Here is a 20,648-nt window from a genome sequence, read left to right on the forward strand (position 1 = left end):
CTGATAGAATGAGTAGATGAATTAATTTAATATAGATTATTAACTGTTATTTATTGCTAAACCACATGGAAAATACATTAATGGTTCTAAGTTTTAACACTAAGATTGAAAATCTCATTTGTATTGATTTTTTTGTGATATTTGTTTCTTCATGTCGATAATATATAAATATACCTTATGGGTAAACAGCTGAAAATAAGCTTTCAAACTATCTGGGGTTCACTGACATTAGCAATTCTTCATATGCTTGTCCCCCAGCCCAGCACGAGCGGCGGCCTGTTAGCTCAGTTGGTTAGAGCGTGGTGCTAATAACGCCAAGGTCACAGGTTCGATCCCTGTACAGGCCAAGTTTCTGTGTTAAATAAAAGATGCTTTTTCTTCTGTCTCTTTGTTATCTGTATATCTCTTTGGAGCAAGAGCTGCTAGAATCATTAGTTGAATCAATTTGATATAGATGTGGAATTATATATTAATGTTAAAGTGCCTTGAACATCCATTAATGGTTGTAAGTTCTAACACTAAGTAACTAAATCTCTCATTTATTCCAAGCATTTTCTTCTGTCTGATGTTTATCTCTATATTTCCTTTGAGCAGGAGCTGATAGAATAAGTAGATGAATTAATTTAATATAGATGATGAACTGTTATTTATTGCTAAACCACATAGAACATACATTAATGGTTCTAAGTTTTAACACTAAGAATGAAAATCTCATTTGTATTGATTTTTTTGTGATATTTGTTTCTTCATGTCGATAATATATAAATATACCTTATGGGTAAACAGCTGAAAATAAGCTTTCAAACTATCTGGGGTTCACTGACATTAGCAGTTCTGCATATGCTTGTCCCCCAGCACAGCACGAACGGCGGCCTGTTAGCTCAGTTGGTTAGAGCGTGGTGCTAATAACGCCAAGGTCACAGGTTCGATCCCTGTACAGGCCAAGTCTCTGTGTTAAAAAAAAGATGCTTTTTCTTGTGTCTCTTTGTTAACTGTATATCTCTTTGGAGCAAGAGCTGCTAGTAGTTGAATCAATTTGATATAGATGTGGAATTATATATTAATGTTAAAGTGCCTTGAACATCCATTAATGGTTGTAAGTTCTAACACTAAGTAACTAAATCTCTCATTTATTACAAGCATGTTCTTCTGTCTGATGTTTATCTCTATATTTCCTTTGAGCAGGAGCTGATAGAATGAGTAGATGAATTAATTTAATATAGATGATGAACTGTTATTTATTGCTAAACCACATGGAAAATACATTAATGGTTCTAAGTTTTAACACTAAGATTGAAAATCTCATTTGTATTGATTTTTTTGTGATATTTGTTTCTTCATGTCGATAATATATAAATATACCTTATGGGTAAACAGCTGAAAATAAGCTTTCAAACTATCTGGGGTTCACTGACATTAGCAATTCTTCATATGCTTGTCCCCCAGCCCAGCACGAACGGCGGCCTGTTAGCTCAGTTGGTTAGAGCGTGGTGCTAATAACGCCAAGGTCACAGGTTCGATCCCTGTACAGGCCAAGTTTCTGTGTTCAATAAAAGATGCTTTTTCTTGTGTCTCTTTGTTATCTGTATATCTCTTTGGAGCAAGAGCTGCTAGAATGATTAGTTGAATCAATGTGATATAGATGTGGAATTATATATTAATGTTAAAGTGCCTTGAACATCCATTAATGGTTCAAAGTTCTAACACTAAGTAATTAATCTCCCATTTATTACAAGTAATTTAGGAAAGTCTAGTTTTGATTTTTTGATAATGCTTAAAGACACCATGAATGTAAACAGCTGAATATAAGATTTCCATCTATCTCTGGTTAACAATCAGTAGCACTTCATCATCTGTTATTTCTTCACTAGTATGCTATAAAAATAGTAAGCCTATTATCTGATTCTGTTAGAACATGAAGTTAAAAATGCCAAGAACATACTTTCTACCACTCTCCAAGCAAACACTTAACGCTGCTTTAATGTTGAAATAGATGCATTTTCTTCTGTATCTTGTTTAAATCTATATTTCCTTTGAGCAGAAGCTGATAGAATGAGTAGATGAATTAATTTAATATAGATTATGAACTGTTATTTATTGCTAAACCACATGGAAAATACATTAATGGTTCTAAGTTTTAACACTAAGATTGAAAATCTCATTTGTATTGATTTTTTTGTGATATTTGTTTCTTCATGTCGATAATATATAAATATACCTTATGGGTAAAGAGCTGAAAATAAGCTTTCAAACTATCTGGGGTTCACTGACATTAGCAATTCTTCATATGCTTGTCCCCCAGCCCAGCACGAACGGCGGCCTGTTAGCTCAGTTGGTTAGAGCGTGGTGCTAATAACGCCAAGGTCACAGGTTCGATCCCTGTACAGGCCAAGTTTCTGTGTTCAATAAAAGATGCTTTTTCTTGTGTCTCTTTGTTATCTGTATATCTCTTTGGAGCAAGAGCTGCTAGAATGATTAGTTGAATCAATGTGATATAGATGTGGAATTATATATTAATGTTAAAGTGCCTTGAACATCCATTAATGGTTCAAAGTTCTAACACTAAGTAATTCATCTCCCATTTATTACAAGTAATTTAGGAAAGTCTAGTTTTGATTTTTTGATAATGCTTAAAGACACCATGAATGTAAACAGCTGAATATAAGATTTCCATCTATCTCTGGTTAACAATCAGTAGCACTTCATCATCTGTTATTTCTTCACTAGTATGCTATAAAAATAGTAAGCCTATTATCTGATTCTGTTAGAACATGAAGTTAAAAATGCCAAGAACATACTTTCTACCACTCTCCAAGCAAACACTTAACGCTGCTTTAATGTTGAAATAAATGCATTTTCTTCTGTATCTTGTTTAAATCTATATTTCCTTTGAGCAGAAGCTGATAGAATGAGTAGATGAATTAATTTAATATAGATGATGAACTGTTATTTATTACTAAACCACATGGAAAATACATTAATGGTTCTAAGTTTTAACACTAAGAATGAAAATCTCATTTGTATTGATTTTTTTGTGATATTTGTTTCTTCATGTCGATAATATGTAAATATACCTTATGGGTAAACAGCTGAAAATAAGCTTTCAAACTATCTGGGGTTCACTGACATTACCACTTCTTCATATGCTTGTCCCCCAGCCCAGCACGAACAGCGGCCTGTTAGCTCAGTTGGTTAGAGCGTGGTGCTAATAACGCCAAGGTCACAGGTTCGATCCCTGTACAGGCCAAGTTTCTGTGTTAAATAAAAGATGCTTTTTCTTCTGTCTCTTTGTTATCTGTATATCTCTTTGGAGCAAGAGCTGCTAGAATCATTAGTTGAATCAATTTGATATAGATGTGGAATTATATATTAATGTTAAAGTGCCTTGAACATCCATTAATGGTTGTAAGTTCTAACACTAAGTAACTAAATCTCTCATTTATTACAAGCATTTTCTTCTGTCTGATGTTTATCTCTATATTTCCTTTGAGCAGAAGCTGATAGAATGAGTAGATGAATTAATTTAATATAGATGATAAACTGTTATTTATTGCTAAACCACATAGAAAATACATTAATGGTTCTAAGTTTTAACACTAAGAATGAAAATCTCATTTGTATTGATTTTTTTGTGATATTTGTTTCTTCATGTCGATAATATATACATATACCTTATGGGTAAACAGCTGAAAATAAGCTTTCAAACTATCTGGGGTTCACTGACATTGGCCATTCTTCATATGCTTGTCCCCCAGCCCAGCACGAACAGCGGCCTGTTAGCTCAGTTGGTTAGAGCGTGGTGCTAATAACGCCAAGGTCACAGGTTCGATCCCTGTACAGGCCAAGTTTCTGTGTTAAAAAAAAGATGCTTTTTCTTGTGTCTCTTTGATAACTGTATATCTCTTTGGAGCAAGAGCTGCTAGAATCATTAGTTGAATCAATTTGATATAGATGTGGAATTATATATTAATGTTAAAGTGCCTTGAACATCCATTAATGGTTGTAAGTTCTAACACTAAGTAACTAAATCTCTCATTTATTACAAGCATTTTCTTCTGTCTGATGTTTATCTCTATATTTCCTTTGAGCAGGAGCTGATAGAATGAGTAGATGAATTAATTTAATATAGATGATGAACTGTTATTTATTGCTAAACCACATAGAACATACATTAATGGTTCTAAGTTTTAACACTAAGAATGAAAATCTCATTTGTATTGATTTTTTTGTGATATTTGTTTCTTCATGTCGATAATATATAAATATACCTTATGGGTAAACAGCTGAAAATAAGCTTTCAAACTATCTGGGGTTCACTGACATTGGCAATTCTTCATATGCTTGTCCCCCAGCCCAGCACAAACAGCGGCCTGTTAGCTCAGTTGGTTAGAGCGTGGTGCTAATAACGCCAAGGTCACAGGTTCGATCCCTGTACAGGCCAAGTTTCTGTGTTAAAAAAAAGATGCTTTTTCTTGTGTCTCTTTGTTAACTGTATATCTCTTTGGAGCAAGAGCTGCTAGAATGATTAGTTGAATCAATTTGATATAGATGTGGAATTATATATCAATGTTAAAGTGCCTTGAACATCCATTAATGGTTCAAAGTTCTAACACTAAGTAATTAATCTCCCATTTATTACAAGTAATTTAGGAAAGTCTAGTTTTGATTTTTTGATAATGCTTAAAGACACCATGAATGTAAACAGCTGAATATAAGATTTCCATCTATCTCGGGTTAACAATCAGTAGCACTTCATCATCTGTTATTTCTTCAGTAGTATGCTATAAATATAGTAAGCCTATTATCTGATTCTGTTAGAACATGAAGTTAAAAATGCCAAGAACATACTTTCTACCACTCTCCAAGCAAACACTTAACGCTGCTTTAATGTTGAAATAAATGCATTTTCTTCTGTATCTTGTTTAAATCTATATTTCCTTTGAGCAGAAGCTGATAGAATGAGTAGATGAATTAATTTAATATAGATGATGAACTGTTATTTATTGCTAAACCACATGGAAAATACATTAATGGTTCTAAGTTTTAACACTAAGAATGAAAATCTCATTTGTATTGATTTTTTTGTGATATTTGTTTCTTCATGTCGATAATATATAAATATACCTTATGGGTAAACAGCTGAAAATAAGCTTTCAAACTATCTGGGGTTCACTGACATTAGCAGTTCTTCATATGCTTGTCCCCCAGCCCAGCACGAACAGCGGCCTGTTAGCTCAGTTGGTTAGAGCGTGGTGCTAATAACGCCAAGGTCACAGGTTCCATCCCTGTACAGGCCAAGTTTCTGTGTTAAATAAAAGATGCTTTTTCTTGTGTCTCTTTGTTAACTGTATATCTCTTTGGAGCAAGAGCTGCTAGAATCATTAGTTGAATCAATTTGATATAGATGTGGAATTATATATTAATGTTAAAGTGCCTTGAACATCCATTAATGGTTGTAATTTCTAACACTAAGTAACTAAATCTCTCATTTATTACAAGCATTTTCTTCTGTCTGATGTTTATCTCTATATTTCCTTTGAGCAGGAGCTGATAGAATGAGTAGATGAATTAATTTAATATAGATGATGAACTGTTATTTATTGCTAAACCACATAGAACATACATTAATGGTTCTAAGTTTTAACACTAAGAATGAAAATCTCATTTGTATTGATTTTTTTGTGATATTTGTTTCTTCATGTCGATAATATATAAATATACCTTATGGGTAAACAGCTGAAAATAAGCTTTCAAACTATGTGGGGTTCACTGACATTAGCAATTCTTCATATGCTTGTCCCCCAGCCCAGCACAAACAGCGGCCTGTTAGCTCAGTTGGTTAGAGCGTGGTGCTAATAACGCCAAGCTCACAGGTTCGATCCCTGTACAGGCCAAGTTTCTGTGTTAAAAAAAAGATGCTTTTTCTTGTGTCTCTTTGTTAACTGTATATCTCTTTGGAGCAAGAGCTGCTAGAATCATTAGTTGAATCAATTTGATATAGATGTGGAATTATATATTAATGTTAAAGTGCCTTGAACATCCATTAATGGTTGTAAGTTCTAACACTAAGTAACTAAATCTCTCATTTATTACAAGCATTTTCTTCTTTCTGATGTTTAGCTCTATATTTCCTTTGAGCAGGAGCTGATAGAATGAGTAGATGAATTAATTTAATATAGATGATGAACTGTTATTTATTGCTAAACCACATAGAACATACATTAATGGTTCTAAGTTTTAACACTAAGAATGAAAATCTCATTTGTATTGATTTTTTTGTGATATTTGTTTCTTCATGTCGATAATATATAAATATACCTTATGGGTAAACAGCTGAAAATAAGCTTTCAAACTATCTGGGGTTCACTGACATTAGCAATTCTTCATATGCTTGTCCCCCAGCCCAGCACGAACGGCGGCCTGTTAGCACAGTTGGTTAGAGCGTGGTGCTAATAACGCCAAGGTCACTGGTTCGATCCCTGTACATGCCAAGTTTCTGTGTTAAATAAAAGATGCTTTTTCTTCTGTCTCTTTGTTATCTGTATATCTCTTTGGAGCAAGAGCTGCTAGAATCATTAGTTGAATCAATTTGATATAGATGTGGAATTATATATTAATGTTAAAGTGCCTTGAACATCCATTAATGGTTCAAAGTTCTAACACTAAGTAATTAATCTCCCATTTATTACAAGTAATTTAGGAAAGTCTAGTTTTGATTTTTTGATAATGCTTAAAGACACCATGAATGTAAACAGCTGAATATAAGATTTCCATCTATCTCGGGTTAACAATCAGTAGCACTTCATCATCTGTTATTTCTTCAGTAGTATGCTATAAATATAGTAAGCCTATTATCTGATTCTGTTAGAACATGAAGTTAAAAATGCCAAGAACATACTTTCTACCACTCTCCAAGCAAACACTTAACGCTGCTTTAATGTTGAAATAGATGCATTTTCTTCTGTATCTTGTTTAAATCTATATTTCCTTTGAGCAGAAGCTGATAGAATGAGTAGATGAATTAATTTAATATAGATTATGAACTGTTATTTATTGCTAAACCACATGGAAAATACATTAATGGTTCTAAGTTTTAACACTAAGATTGAAAATCTCATTTGTATTGATTTTTTTGTGATATTTGTTTCTTCATGTCGATAATATATAAATATACCTTATGGGTAAACAGCTGAAAATAAGCTTTCAAACTATCTGGGGTTCACTGACATTAGCAATTCTTCATATGCTTGTCCCCCAGCCCAGCACGAGCGGCGGCCTGTTAGCTCAGTTGGTTAGAGCGTGGTGCTAATAACGCCAAGGTCACAGGTTCGATCCCTGTACAGGCCAAGTTTCTGTGTTAAATAAAAGATGCTTTTTCTTCTGTCTCTTTGTTATCTGTATATCTCTTTGGAGCAAGAGCTGCTAGAATCATTAGTTGAATCAATTTGATATAGATGTGGAATTATATATTAATGTTAAAGTGCCTTGAACATCCATTAATGGTTGTAAGTTCTAACACTAAGTAACTAAATCTCTCATTTATTACAAGCATTTTCTTCTGTCTGATGTTTATCTCTATATTTCCTTTGAGCAGGAGCTGATAGAATGAGTAGATGAATTAATTTAATATAGATGATGAACTGTTATTTATTGCTAAACCACATAGAACATACATTAATGGTTCTAAGTTTTAACACTAAGAATGAAAATCTCATTTGTATTGATTTTTTTGTGATATTTGTTTCTTCATGTCGATAATATATAAATATACCTTATGGGTAAACAGCTGAAAATAAGCTTTCAATCTATCTGGGGTTCACTGACATTAGCAGTTCTGCATATGCTTGTCCCCCAGCCCAGCACGAACGGCGGCCTGTTAGCTCAGTTGGTTAGAGCGTGGTGCTAATAACGCCAAGGTCACAGGTTCCATCCCTGTACAGGCCAAGTTTCTGTGTTAAAAAAAAGATGCTTTTTCTTGTGTCTCTTTGTTAACTGTATATCTCTTTGGAGCAAGAGCTGCTAGTAGTTGAATCAATTTGATATAGATGTGGAATTATATATTAATGTTAAAGTGCCTTGAACATCCATTAATGGTTGTAAGTTCTAACACTAAGTAACTAAATCTCTCATTTATTACAAGCATTTTCTTCTGTCTGATGTTTATCTCTATATTTCCTTTGAGCAGGAGCTGATAGAATGAGTAGATGAATTAATTTAATATAGATGATGAACTGTTATTTATTGCTAAACCACATAGAACATACATTAATGGTTCTAAGTTTTAACACTAAGAATGAAAATCTCATTTGTATTGATTTTTTTGTGATATTTGTTTCTTCATGTCGATAATATATAAATATACCTTATGGGTAAACAGCTGAAAATAAGCTTTCAAACTATCTGGGGTTCACTGACATTAGCAATTCTTCATATGCTTGTCCCCCAGCCCAGCACGAGCGGCGGCCTGTTAGCTCAGTTGGTTAGAGCGTGGTGCTAATAACGCCAAGGTCACAGGTTCGATCCCTGTACAGGCCAAGTTTCTGTGTTAAATAAAAGATGCTTTTTCTTCTGTCTCTTTGTTATCTGTATATCTCTTTGGAGCAAGAGCTGCTAGAATCATTAGTTGAATCAATTTGATATAGATGTGGAATTATATATTAATGTTAAAGTGCCTTGAACATCCATTAATGGTTGTAAGTTCTAACACTAAGTAACTAAATCTCTCATTTATTCCAAGCATTTTCTTCTGTCTGATGTTTATCTCTATATTTCCTTTGAGCAGGAGCTGATAGAATAAGTAGATGAATTAATTTAATATAGATGATGAACTGTTATTTATTGCTAAACCACATAGAACATACATTAATGGTTCTAAGTTTTAACACTAAGAATGAAAATCTCATTTGTATTGATTTTTTTGTGATATTTGTTTCTTCATGTCGATAATATATAAATATACCTTATGGGTAAACAGCTGAAAATAAGCTTTCAAACTATCTGGGGTTCACTGACATTAGCAGTTCTGCATATGCTTGTCCCCCAGCACAGCACGAACGGCGGCCTGTTAGCTCAGTTGGTTAGAGCGTGGTGCTAATAACGCCAAGGTCACAGGTTCGATCCCTGTACAGGCCAAGTCTCTGTGTTAAAAAAAAGATGCTTTTTCTTGTGTCTCTTTGTTAACTGTATATCTCTTTGGAGCAAGAGCTGCTAGTAGTTGAATCAATTTGATATAGATGTGGAATTATATATTAATGTTAAAGTGCCTTGAACATCCATTAATGGTTGTAAGTTCTAACACTAAGTAACTAAATCTCTCATTTATTACAAGCATGTTCTTCTGTCTGATGTTTATCTCTATATTTCCTTTGAGCAGGAGCTGATAGAATGAGTAGATGAATTAATTTAATATAGATGATGAACTGTTATTTATTGCTAAACCACATGGAAAATACATTAATGGTTCTAAGTTTTAACACTAAGATTGAAAATCTCATTTGTATTGATTTTTTTGTGATATTTGTTTCTTCATGTCGATAATATATAAATATACCTTATGGGTAAACAGCTGAAAATAAGCTTTCAAACTATCTGGGGTTCACTGACATTAGCAATTCTTCATATGCTTGTCCCCCAGCCCAGCACGAACGGCGGCCTGTTAGCTCAGTTGGTTAGAGCGTGGTGCTAATAACGCCAAGGTCACAGGTTCGATCCCTGTACAGGCCAAGTTTCTGTGTTCAATAAAAGATGCTTTTTCTTGTGTCTCTTTGTTATCTGTATATCTCTTTGGAGCAAGAGCTGCTAGAATGATTAGTTGAATCAATGTGATATAGATGTGGAATTATATATTAATGTTAAAGTGCCTTGAACATCCATTAATGGTTCAAAGTTCTAACACTAAGTAATTAATCTCCCATTTATTACAAGTAATTTAGGAAAGTCTAGTTTTGATTTTTTGATAATGCTTAAAGACACCATGAATGTAAACAGCTGAATATAAGATTTCCATCTATCTCTGGTTAACAATCAGTAGCACTTCATCATCTGTTATTTCTTCACTAGTATGCTATAAAAATAGTAAGCCTATTATCTGATTCTGTTAGAACATGAAGTTAAAAATGCCAAGAACATACTTTCTACCACTCTCCAAGCAAACACTTAACGCTGCTTTAATGTTGAAATAGATGCATTTTCTTCTGTATCTTGTTTAAATCTATATTTCCTTTGAGCAGAAGCTGATAGAATGAGTAGATGAATTAATTTAATATAGATTATGAACTGTTATTTATTGCTAAACCACATGGAAAATACATTAATGGTTCTAAGTTTTAACACTAAGATTGAAAATCTCATTTGTATTGATTTTTTTGTGATATTTGTTTCTTCATGTCGATAATATATAAATATACCTTATGGGTAAAGAGCTGAAAATAAGCTTTCAAACTATCTGGGGTTCACTGACATTAGCAATTCTTCATATGCTTGTCCCCCAGCCCAGCACGAACGGCGGCCTGTTAGCTCAGTTGGTTAGAGCGTGGTGCTAATAACGCCAAGGTCACAGGTTCGATCCCTGTACAGGCCAAGTTTCTGTGTTCAATAAAAGATGCTTTTTCTTGTGTCTCTTTGTTATCTGTATATCTCTTTGGAGCAAGAGCTGCTAGAATGATTAGTTGAATCAATGTGATATAGATGTGGAATTATATATTAATGTTAAAGTGCCTTGAACATCCATTAATGGTTCAAAGTTCTAACACTAAGTAATTCATCTCCCATTTATTACAAGTAATTTAGGAAAGTCTAGTTTTGATTTTTTGATAATGCTTAAAGACACCATGAATGTAAACAGCTGAATATAAGATTTCCATCTATCTCTGGTTAACAATCAGTAGCACTTCATCATCTGTTATTTCTTCACTAGTATGCTATAAAAATAGTAAGCCTATTATCTGATTCTGTTAGAACATGAAGTTAAAAATGCCAAGAACATACTTTCTACCACTCTCCAAGCAAACACTTAACGCTGCTTTAATGTTGAAATAAATGCATTTTCTTCTGTATCTTGTTTAAATCTATATTTCCTTTGAGCAGAAGCTGATAGAATGAGTAGATGAATTAATTTAATATAGATGATGAACTGTTATTTATTACTAAACCACATGGAAAATACATTAATGGTTCTAAGTTTTAACACTAAGAATGAAAATCTCATTTGTATTGATTTTTTTGTGATATTTGTTTCTTCATGTCGATAATATGTAAATATACCTTATGGGTAAACAGCTGAAAATAAGCTTTCAAACTATCTGGGGTTCACTGACATTACCACTTCTTCATATGCTTGTCCCCCAGCCCAGCACGAACAGCGGCCTGTTAGCTCAGTTGGTTAGAGCGTGGTGCTAATAACGCCAAGGTCACAGGTTCGATCCCTGTACAGGCCAAGTTTCTGTGTTAAATAAAAGATGCTTTTTCTTCTGTCTCTTTGTTATCTGTATATCTCTTTGGAGCAAGAGCTGCTAGAATCATTAGTTGAATCAATTTGATATAGATGTGGAATTATATATTAATGTTAAAGTGCCTTGAACATCCATTAATGGTTGTAAGTTCTAACACTAAGTAACTAAATCTCTCATTTATTACAAGCATTTTCTTCTGTCTGATGTTTATCTCTATATTTCCTTTGAGCAGAAGCTGATAGAATGAGTAGATGAATTAATTTAATATAGATGATAAACTGTTATTTATTGCTAAACCACATAGAAAATACATTAATGGTTCTAAGTTTTAACACTAAGAATGAAAATCTCATTTGTATTGATTTTTTTGTGATATTTGTTTCTTCATGTCGATAATATATACATATACCTTATGGGTAAACAGCTGAAAATAAGCTTTCAAACTATCTGGGGTTCACTGACATTGGCCATTCTTCATATGCTTGTCCCCCAGCCCAGCACGAACAGCGGCCTGTTAGCTCAGTTGGTTAGAGCGTGGTGCTAATAACGCCAAGGTCACAGGTTCGATCCCTGTACAGGCCAAGTTTCTGTGTTAAAAAAAAGATGCTTTTTCTTGTGTCTCTTTGATAACTGTATATCTCTTTGGAGCAAGAGCTGCTAGAATCATTAGTTGAATCAATTTGATATAGATGTGGAATTATATATTAATGTTAAAGTGCCTTGAACATCCATTAATGGTTGTAAGTTCTAACACTAAGTAACTAAATCTCTCATTTATTACAAGCATTTTCTTCTGTCTGATGTTTATCTCTATATTTCCTTTGAGCAGGAGCTGATAGAATGAGTAGATGAATTAATTTAATATAGATGATGAACTGTTATTTATTGCTAAACCACATAGAACATACATTAATGGTTCTAAGTTTTAACACTAAGAATGAAAATCTCATTTGTATTGATTTTTTTGTGATATTTGTTTCTTCATGTCGATAATATATAAATATACCTTATGGGTAAACAGCTGAAAATAAGCTTTCAAACTATCTGGGGTTCACTGACATTGGCAATTCTTCATATGCTTGTCCCCCAGCCCAGCACAAACAGCGGCCTGTTAGCTCAGTTGGTTAGAGCGTGGTGCTAATAACGCCAAGGTCACAGGTTCGATCCCTGTACAGGCCAAGTTTCTGTGTTAAAAAAAAGATGCTTTTTCTTGTGTCTCTTTGTTAACTGTATATCTCTTTGGAGCAAGAGCTGCTAGAATGATTAGTTGAATCAATTTGATATAGATGTGGAATTATATATCAATGTTAAAGTGCCTTGAACATCCATTAATGGTTCAAAGTTCTAACACTAAGTAATTAATCTCCCATTTATTACAAGTAATTTAGGAAAGTCTAGTTTTGATTTTTTGATAATGCTTAAAGACACCATGAATGTAAACAGCTGAATATAAGATTTCCATCTATCTCGGGTTAACAATCAGTAGCACTTCATCATCTGTTATTTCTTCAGTAGTATGCTATAAATATAGTAAGCCTATTATCTGATTCTGTTAGAACATGAAGTTAAAAATGCCAAGAACATACTTTCTACCACTCTCCAAGCAAACACTTAACGCTGCTTTAATGTTGAAATAAATGCATTTTCTTCTGTATCTTGTTTAAATCTATATTTCCTTTGAGCAGAAGCTGATAGAATGAGTAGATGAATTAATTTAATATAGATGATGAACTGTTATTTATTGCTAAACCACATGGAAAATACATTAATGGTTCTAAGTTTTAACACTAAGAATGAAAATCTCATTTGTATTGATTTTTTTGTGATATTTGTTTCTTCATGTCGATAATATATAAATATACCTTATGGGTAAACAGCTGAAAATAAGCTTTCAAACTATCTGGGGTTCACTGACATTAGCAGTTCTTCATATGCTTGTCCCCCAGCCCAGCACGAACAGCGGCCTGTTAGCTCAGTTGGTTAGAGCGTGGTGCTAATAACGCCAAGGTCACAGGTTCCATCCCTGTACAGGCCAAGTTTCTGTGTTAAATAAAAGATGCTTTTTCTTGTGTCTCTTTGTTAACTGTATATCTCTTTGGAGCAAGAGCTGCTAGAATCATTAGTTGAATCAATTTGATATAGATGTGGAATTATATATTAATGTTAAAGTGCCTTGAACATCCATTAATGGTTGTAATTTCTAACACTAAGTAACTAAATCTCTCATTTATTACAAGCATTTTCTTCTGTCTGATGTTTATCTCTATATTTCCTTTGAGCAGGAGCTGATAGAATGAGTAGATGAATTAATTTAATATAGATGATGAACTGTTATTTATTGCTAAACCACATAGAACATACATTAATGGTTCTAAGTTTTAACACTAAGAATGAAAATCTCATTTGTATTGATTTTTTTGTGATATTTGTTTCTTCATGTCGATAATATATAAATATACCTTATGGGTAAACAGCTGAAAATAAGCTTTCAAACTATGTGGGGTTCACTGACATTAGCAATTCTTCATATGCTTGTCCCCCAGCCCAGCACAAACAGCGGCCTGTTAGCTCAGTTGGTTAGAGCGTGGTGCTAATAACGCCAAGCTCACAGGTTCGATCCCTGTACAGGCCAAGTTTCTGTGTTAAAAAAAAGATGCTTTTTCTTGTGTCTCTTTGTTAACTGTATATCTCTTTGGAGCAAGAGCTGCTAGAATCATTAGTTGAATCAATTTGATATAGATGTGGAATTATATATTAATGTTAAAGTGCCTTGAACATCCATTAATGGTTGTAAGTTCTAACACTAAGTAACTAAATCTCTCATTTATTACAAGCATTTTCTTCTTTCTGATGTTTAGCTCTATATTTCCTTTGAGCAGGAGCTGATAGAATGAGTAGATGAATTAATTTAATATAGATGATGAACTGTTATTTATTGCTAAACCACATAGAACATACATTAATGGTTCTAAGTTTTAACACTAAGAATGAAAATCTCATTTGTATTGATTTTTTTGTGATATTTGTTTCTTCATGTCGATAATATATAAATATACCTTATGGGTAAACAGCTGAAAATAAGCTTTCAAACTATCTGGGGTTCACTGACATTAGCAATTCTTCATATGCTTGTCCCCCAGCCCAGCACGAACGGCGGCCTGTTAGCACAGTTGGTTAGAGCGTGGTGCTAATAACGCCAAGGTCACTGGTTCGATCCCTGTACATGCCAAGTTTCTGTGTTAAATAAAAGATGCTTTTTCTTCTGTCTCTTTGTTATCTGTATATCTCTTTGGAGCAAGAGCTGCTAGAATCATTAGTTGAATCAATTTGATATAGATGTGGAATTATATATTAATGTTAAAGTGCCTTGAACATCCATTAATGGTTCAAAGTTCTAACACTAAGTAATTAATCTCCCATTTATTACAAGTAATTTAGGAAAGTCTAGTTTTGATTTTTTGATAATGCTTAAAGACACCATGAATGTAAACAGCTGAATATAAGATTTCCATCTATCTCGGGTTAACAATCAGTAGCACTTCATCATCTGTTATTTCTTCAGTAGTATGCTATAAATATAGTAAGCCTATTATCTGATTCTGTTAGAACATGAAGTTAAAAATGCCAAGAACATACTTTCTACCACTCTCCAAGCAAACACTTAACGCTGCTTTAATGTTGAAATAGATGCATTTTCTTCTGTATCTTGTTTAAATCTATATTTCCTTTGAGCAGAAGCTGATAGAATGAGTAGATGAATTAATTTAATATAGATTATGAACTGTTATTTATTGCTAAACCACATGGAAAATACATTAATGGTTCTAAGTTTTAACACTAAGATTGAAAATCTCATTTGTATTGATTTTTTTGTGATATTTGTTTCTTCATGTCGATAATATATAAATATACCTTATGGGTAAACAGCTGAAAATAAGCTTTCAAACTATCTGGGGTTCACTGACATTAGCAATTCTTCATATGCTTGTCCCCCAGCCCAGCACGAGCGGCGGCCTGTTAGCTCAGTTGGTTAGAGCGTGGTGCTAATAACGCCAAGGTCACAGGTTCGATCCCTGTACAGGCCAAGTTTCTGTGTTAAATAAAAGATGCTTTTTCTTCTGTCTCTTTGTTATCTGTATATCTCTTTGGAGCAAGAGCTGCTAGAATCATTAGTTGAATCAATTTGATATAGATGTGGAATTATATATTAATGTTAAAGTGCCTTGAACATCCATTAATGGTTGTAAGTTCTAACACTAAGTAACTAAATCTCTCATTTATTACAAGCATTTTCTTCTGTCTGATGTTTATCTCTATATTTCCTTTGAGCAGGAGCTGATAGAATGAGTAGATGAATTAATTTAATATAGATGATGAACTGTTATTTATTGCTAAACCACATAGAACATACATTAATGGTTCTAAGTTTTAACACTAAGAATGAAAATCTCATTTGTATTGATTTTTTTGTGATATTTGTTTCTTCATGTCGATAATATATAAATATACCTTATGGGTAAACAGCTGAAAATAAGCTTTCAATCTATCTGGGGTTCACTGACATTAGCAGTTCTGCATATGCTTGTCCCCCAGCCCAGCACGAACGGCGGCCTGTTAGCTCAGTTGGTTAGAGCGTGGTGCTAATAACGCCAAGGTCACAGGTTCCATCCCTGTACAGGCCAAGTTTCTGTGTTAAAAAAAAGATGCTTTTTCTTGTGTCTCTTTGTTAACTGTATATCTCTTTGGAGCAAGAGCTGCTAGTAGTTGAATCAATTTGATATAGATGTGGAATTATATATTAATGTTAAAGTGCCTTGAACATCCATTAATGGTTGTAAGTTCTAACACTAAGTAACTAAATCTCTCATTTATTACAAGCATTTTCTTCTGTCTGATGTTTATCTCTATATTTCCTTTGAGCAGGAGCTGATAGAATGAGTAGATGAATTAATTTAATATAGATGATGAACTGTTATTTATTGCTAAACCACATAGAACATACATTAATGGTTCTAAGTTTTAACACTAAGAATGAAAATCTCATTTGTATTGATTTTTTTGTGATATTTGTTTCTTCATGTCGATAATATATAAATATACCTTATGGGTAAACAGCTGAAAATAAGCTTTCAAACTATCTGGGGTTCACTGACATTAGCAATTCTTCATATGCTTGTCCCCCAGCCCAGCACAAACAGCGGCCTGTTAGCTCAGTTGGTTAGAGCGTGGTGCTAATAACGCCAAGGTCACAGGTTCGATCCCTGTACAGGCCAAGTTTCTGTGTTAAAAAATAGATGCTTTTTCTTGTGTCTCTTTGTTAACTGTATATCTCTTTGGAGCAAGAGCTGCTAGAATCATTAGTTGAATCAATTTGATATAGATGTGGAATTATATTTTAATGTTAAAGTGCCTTGAACATCCATTAATGGTTGTAAGTTCTAACACTAAGTAACTAAATCTCTCATTTATTACAAGCATTTTCTTCTGTCTGATGTTTAGCTCTATATTTCCTTTGAGCAGGAGCTGATAGAATGAGTAGATGAATTAATTTAATATAGATGATGAACTGTTATTTATTGCTAAACCACATAGAACATACATTAATGGTTCTAAGTTTTAACACTAAGAATGAAAATCTCATTTGTATTGATTTTTTTGTGATATTTGTTTCTTCATGTCGATAATATATAAATATACCTTATGGGTAAACAGCTGAAAATAAGCTTTCAAACTATCTGCGGTTCACTGACATTAGCAATTCTTCATATGCTTGTCCCCCAGCCCAGCACGAACAACGGCCTGTTAGCACAGTTGGTTAGAGCGTGGTGCTAATAACGCCAAGGTCACAGGTTCGATCCCTGTACAGGCCAAGTTTCTGTGTTAAATAAAAGATGCTTTTTCTTCTGTCTCTTTGTTATCTGTATATCTCTTTGGAGCAAGAGCTGCTAGAATCATTAGTTGAATCAATTTGATATAGATGTGGAATTATATATTAATGTTAAAGTGCCTTGAACATCCATTAATGGTTGTAAGTTCTAACACTAAGTAACTAAATCTCTCATTTATTACAAGCATTTTCTTCTGTCTGATGTTTATCTCTATATTTCCTTTGAGCAGGAGCTGATAGAATGAGTAGATGAATTAATTTAATATAGATGATGAACTGTTATTTATTGCTAAACCACATAGAACATACATTAATGGTTCTAAGTTTTAACACTAAGAATGAAAATCTCATTTGTATTGATTTTTTTGTGATATTTGTTTCTTCATGTCGATAATATATAAATATACTTTATGGGTAAACAGCTGAAAATAAGCTTTCAAACTATCTGGGGTTCACTGACATTAGCAGTTCTGCATATGCTTGTCCCCCAGCACAGAACGAACGGCAGCCTGTTAGCTCAGTTGGTTAGAGCGTGGTGCTAATAACGCCAAGGTCACAGGTTCGATCCCTGTACAGGCCAAGTTTCTGTGTTAAAAAAAAGATGCTTTTTCTTGTGTCTCTTTGTTAACTGTATATCTCTTTGGAGCAAGAGCTGCTAGTAGTTGAATCAATTTGATATAGATGTGGAATTATATATTAATGTTAAAGTGCCTTGAACATCCATTAATGGTTGAAAGTTCTAACACTAAGTAACTAAATCTCTCATTTATTACAAGCATTTTCTTCTGTCTGATGTTTATCTCTATATTTCCTTTGAGCAGGAGCTGATAGAATGAGTAGATGAATTAATTTAATATAGATGATGAACTGTTATTTATTGCTAAACCACATGGAAAATACATTAATGGTTCTAAGTTTTAACACTAAGATTGAAAATCTCATTTGTATTGATTTTTTTGTGATATTTGTTTCTTCATGTCGATAATATATAAATATACCTTATGGGTAAACAGCTGAAAATAAGCTTTCAAACTATCTGGGGTTCACTGACATTCGCAATTCTTCATATGCTTGTCCCCCAGCCCAGCACAAACAGCGGCCTGTTAGCTCAGTTGGTTAGAGCGTGGTGCTAATAACGCCAAGGTCACAGGTTCGATCCCTGTACAGGCCAAGTTTCTGTGTTAAATAAAAGATGCTTTTTCTTCTGTCTCTTTGTTATCTGTATATCTCTTTGGAGCAAGAGCTGCTAGAATCATTAGTTGAATCAATTTGATATAGATGTGGAATTATATATTAATGTTAAAGTGCCTTGAACACCCATTAATGGTTCAAAGTTCTAACACTAAGTAATTAATCTCCCATTTATTACAAGTAATTTAGGAAAGTCTAGTTTTGATTTTTTGATAATGCTTAAAGACACCATGAATGTAAACAGCTGAATATAAGATTTCCATCTATCTCGGGTTAACAATCAGTAGCACTTCATCATCTGTTATTTCTTCAGTAGTATGCTATAAATATAGTAAGCCTATTATCTGATTCTGTTAGAACATGAAGTTAAAAATGCCAAGAACATACTTTCTACCACTCTCCAAGCAAACACTTAACGCTGCTTTAATGTTGAAATAGATGCATTTTCTTCTGTATCTTGTTTAAATCTATATTTCCTTTGAGCAGAAGCTGATAGAATGAGTAGATGAATTAATTTAATATAGATTATGAACTGTTATTTATTGCTAAACCACATGGAAAATACATTAATGGTTCTAAGTTTTAACACTAAGATTGAAAATCTCATTTGTATTGATTTTTTTGTGATATTTGTTTCTTCATGTCGATAATATATAAATATACCTTATGGGTAAACAGCTGAAAATAAGCTTTCAAACTATCTGGGGTTCACTGACATTAGCAATTCTTCATATGCTTGTCCCCCAGCCCAGCACGAGCGGCGGCCTGTTAGCTCAGTTGGTTAGAGCGTGGTGCTAATAACGCCAAGGTCACAGGTTCGATCCCTGTACAGGCCAAGTTTCTGTGTTAAATAAAAGATGCTTTTTCTTCTGTCTCTTTGTTATCTGTATATCTCTTTGGAGCAAGAGCTGCTAGAATCATTAGTTGAATCAATTTGATATAGATGTGGAATTATATATTAATGTTAAAGTGCCTTGAACATCCATTAATGGTTGTAAGTTCTAACACTAAGTAACTAAATCTCTCATTTATTACAAGCATTTTCTTCTGTCTGATGTTTATCTCTATATTTCCTTTGAGCAGGAGCTGATAGAATGAGTAGATGAATTAATTTAATATAGATGATGAACTGTTATTTATTGCTAAACCACATAGAACATACATTAATGGTTCTAAGTTTTAACACTAAGAATGAAAATCTCATTTGTATTGATTTTTTTGTGATATTTGTTTCTTCATGTCGATAATATATAAATATACCTTATGGGTAAACAGCTGAAAATAAGCTTTCAAACTATCTGGGGTTCACTGACATTAGCAATTCTTCATATGCTTGTCCCCCAGCCCAGCACGAACGGCGGCCTGTTAGCTCAGTTGGTTAGAGCGTGGTGCTAATAACGCCAAGGTCACAGGTTCGATCCCTGTACAGGCCAAGTTTCTGTGTTAAAAAAAAGATGCTTTTTCTTGTGTCTCTTTGTTAACTGTATATCTCTTTGGAGCAAGAGCTGCTAGAATCATTAGTTGAATCAATTTGATATAGATGTGGAATTATATATTAATGTTAAAGTGCCTTGAACATCCATTAATGGTTGTAAGTTCTAACACTAAGTAACTAAATCTCTCATTTATTACAAGCATTTTCTTCTGTCTGATGTTTATCTCTATATTTCCTTTGAGCAGGAGCTGATAGAATGAGTAGATGAATTAATTTAATATAGATGATGAACTGTTATTTATTGCTAAACCACATAGAACATACATTAATGGTTCTAAGTTTTAACACTAAGAATGAAAATCTCATTTGTATTGATTTTTTTGTGATATTTGTTTCTTCATGTCGATAATATATAAATATACCTTATGGGTAAACAGCTGAAAATAAGCTTTCAAACTATCTGCGGTTCACTGACATTCGCAATTCTTCATATGCTTGTCCCCCAGCCCAGCACGAACAACGGCCTGTTAGCACAGTTGGTTAGAGCGTGGTGCTAATAACGCCAAGGTCACAGGTTCGATCCCTGTACAGGCCAAGTTTCTGTGTTAAATTAAAGATGCTTTTTCTTCTGTCTCTTTGTTATCTGTATATCTCTTTGGAGCAAGAGCTGCTAGAATCATTAGTT

The 20,648-nt window shown here is 33.5% G+C and overlaps 20 non-coding genes across 20 annotated transcripts; all 20 read left to right on the forward strand.

Moving 5' to 3' along the window:
• Positions 1–273: 273 nt before the first annotated feature.
• On the forward strand, positions 274–347 carry TRNAI-AAU (transfer RNA isoleucine (anticodon AAU)). Its single transcript has one exon. It is a non-coding gene; the product is annotated as a tRNA-Ile (tRNA).
• Positions 348–870: 523 nt separating this feature from the next.
• TRNAI-AAU (transfer RNA isoleucine (anticodon AAU)) lies at positions 871–944 on the forward strand. The gene has a single exon. It is a non-coding gene; the product is annotated as a tRNA-Ile (tRNA).
• A 517-nt stretch (positions 945–1,461) lies between these two features.
• Positions 1,462–1,535, forward strand: TRNAI-AAU (transfer RNA isoleucine (anticodon AAU)). Its single transcript has one exon. It is a non-coding gene; the product is annotated as a tRNA-Ile (tRNA).
• A 782-nt stretch (positions 1,536–2,317) lies between these two features.
• On the forward strand, positions 2,318–2,391 carry TRNAI-AAU (transfer RNA isoleucine (anticodon AAU)). Its single transcript has one exon. It is a non-coding gene; the product is annotated as a tRNA-Ile (tRNA).
• Positions 2,392–3,173: 782 nt separating this feature from the next.
• Positions 3,174–3,247, forward strand: TRNAI-AAU (transfer RNA isoleucine (anticodon AAU)). Its single transcript has one exon. It is a non-coding gene; the product is annotated as a tRNA-Ile (tRNA).
• Positions 3,248–3,770: 523 nt separating this feature from the next.
• Positions 3,771–3,844, forward strand: TRNAI-AAU (transfer RNA isoleucine (anticodon AAU)). The gene has a single exon. It is a non-coding gene; the product is annotated as a tRNA-Ile (tRNA).
• Positions 3,845–4,367: 523 nt separating this feature from the next.
• TRNAI-AAU (transfer RNA isoleucine (anticodon AAU)) lies at positions 4,368–4,441 on the forward strand. The gene has a single exon. It is a non-coding gene; the product is annotated as a tRNA-Ile (tRNA).
• Positions 4,442–7,273: 2,832 nt separating this feature from the next.
• TRNAI-AAU (transfer RNA isoleucine (anticodon AAU)) lies at positions 7,274–7,347 on the forward strand. The gene has a single exon. It is a non-coding gene; the product is annotated as a tRNA-Ile (tRNA).
• Positions 7,348–8,461: 1,114 nt separating this feature from the next.
• On the forward strand, positions 8,462–8,535 carry TRNAI-AAU (transfer RNA isoleucine (anticodon AAU)). Its single transcript has one exon. It is a non-coding gene; the product is annotated as a tRNA-Ile (tRNA).
• A 523-nt stretch (positions 8,536–9,058) lies between these two features.
• On the forward strand, positions 9,059–9,132 carry TRNAI-AAU (transfer RNA isoleucine (anticodon AAU)). Its single transcript has one exon. It is a non-coding gene; the product is annotated as a tRNA-Ile (tRNA).
• Positions 9,133–9,649: 517 nt separating this feature from the next.
• On the forward strand, positions 9,650–9,723 carry TRNAI-AAU (transfer RNA isoleucine (anticodon AAU)). Its single transcript has one exon. It is a non-coding gene; the product is annotated as a tRNA-Ile (tRNA).
• A 782-nt stretch (positions 9,724–10,505) lies between these two features.
• TRNAI-AAU (transfer RNA isoleucine (anticodon AAU)) lies at positions 10,506–10,579 on the forward strand. Its single transcript has one exon. It is a non-coding gene; the product is annotated as a tRNA-Ile (tRNA).
• Positions 10,580–11,361: 782 nt separating this feature from the next.
• On the forward strand, positions 11,362–11,435 carry TRNAI-AAU (transfer RNA isoleucine (anticodon AAU)). Its single transcript has one exon. It is a non-coding gene; the product is annotated as a tRNA-Ile (tRNA).
• Positions 11,436–11,958: 523 nt separating this feature from the next.
• TRNAI-AAU (transfer RNA isoleucine (anticodon AAU)) lies at positions 11,959–12,032 on the forward strand. The gene has a single exon. It is a non-coding gene; the product is annotated as a tRNA-Ile (tRNA).
• Positions 12,033–12,555: 523 nt separating this feature from the next.
• TRNAI-AAU (transfer RNA isoleucine (anticodon AAU)) lies at positions 12,556–12,629 on the forward strand. Its single transcript has one exon. It is a non-coding gene; the product is annotated as a tRNA-Ile (tRNA).
• A 2,832-nt stretch (positions 12,630–15,461) lies between these two features.
• On the forward strand, positions 15,462–15,535 carry TRNAI-AAU (transfer RNA isoleucine (anticodon AAU)). Its single transcript has one exon. It is a non-coding gene; the product is annotated as a tRNA-Ile (tRNA).
• Positions 15,536–16,649: 1,114 nt separating this feature from the next.
• TRNAI-AAU (transfer RNA isoleucine (anticodon AAU)) lies at positions 16,650–16,723 on the forward strand. Its single transcript has one exon. It is a non-coding gene; the product is annotated as a tRNA-Ile (tRNA).
• A 1,711-nt stretch (positions 16,724–18,434) lies between these two features.
• TRNAI-AAU (transfer RNA isoleucine (anticodon AAU)) lies at positions 18,435–18,508 on the forward strand. Its single transcript has one exon. It is a non-coding gene; the product is annotated as a tRNA-Ile (tRNA).
• A 782-nt stretch (positions 18,509–19,290) lies between these two features.
• Positions 19,291–19,364, forward strand: TRNAI-AAU (transfer RNA isoleucine (anticodon AAU)). Its single transcript has one exon. It is a non-coding gene; the product is annotated as a tRNA-Ile (tRNA).
• Positions 19,365–19,887: 523 nt separating this feature from the next.
• TRNAI-AAU (transfer RNA isoleucine (anticodon AAU)) lies at positions 19,888–19,961 on the forward strand. Its single transcript has one exon. It is a non-coding gene; the product is annotated as a tRNA-Ile (tRNA).
• The last annotated feature ends 687 nt before the right edge of the window (positions 19,962–20,648 follow it).

Source organism: Triturus cristatus, chromosome 5_1 (genome assembly GCF_964204655.1).
Source record: "Triturus cristatus chromosome 5_1, aTriCri1.1, whole genome shotgun sequence".
In the NCBI taxonomy this organism is placed as follows: Eukaryota; Metazoa; Chordata; class Amphibia; order Caudata; family Salamandridae; genus Triturus; species Triturus cristatus.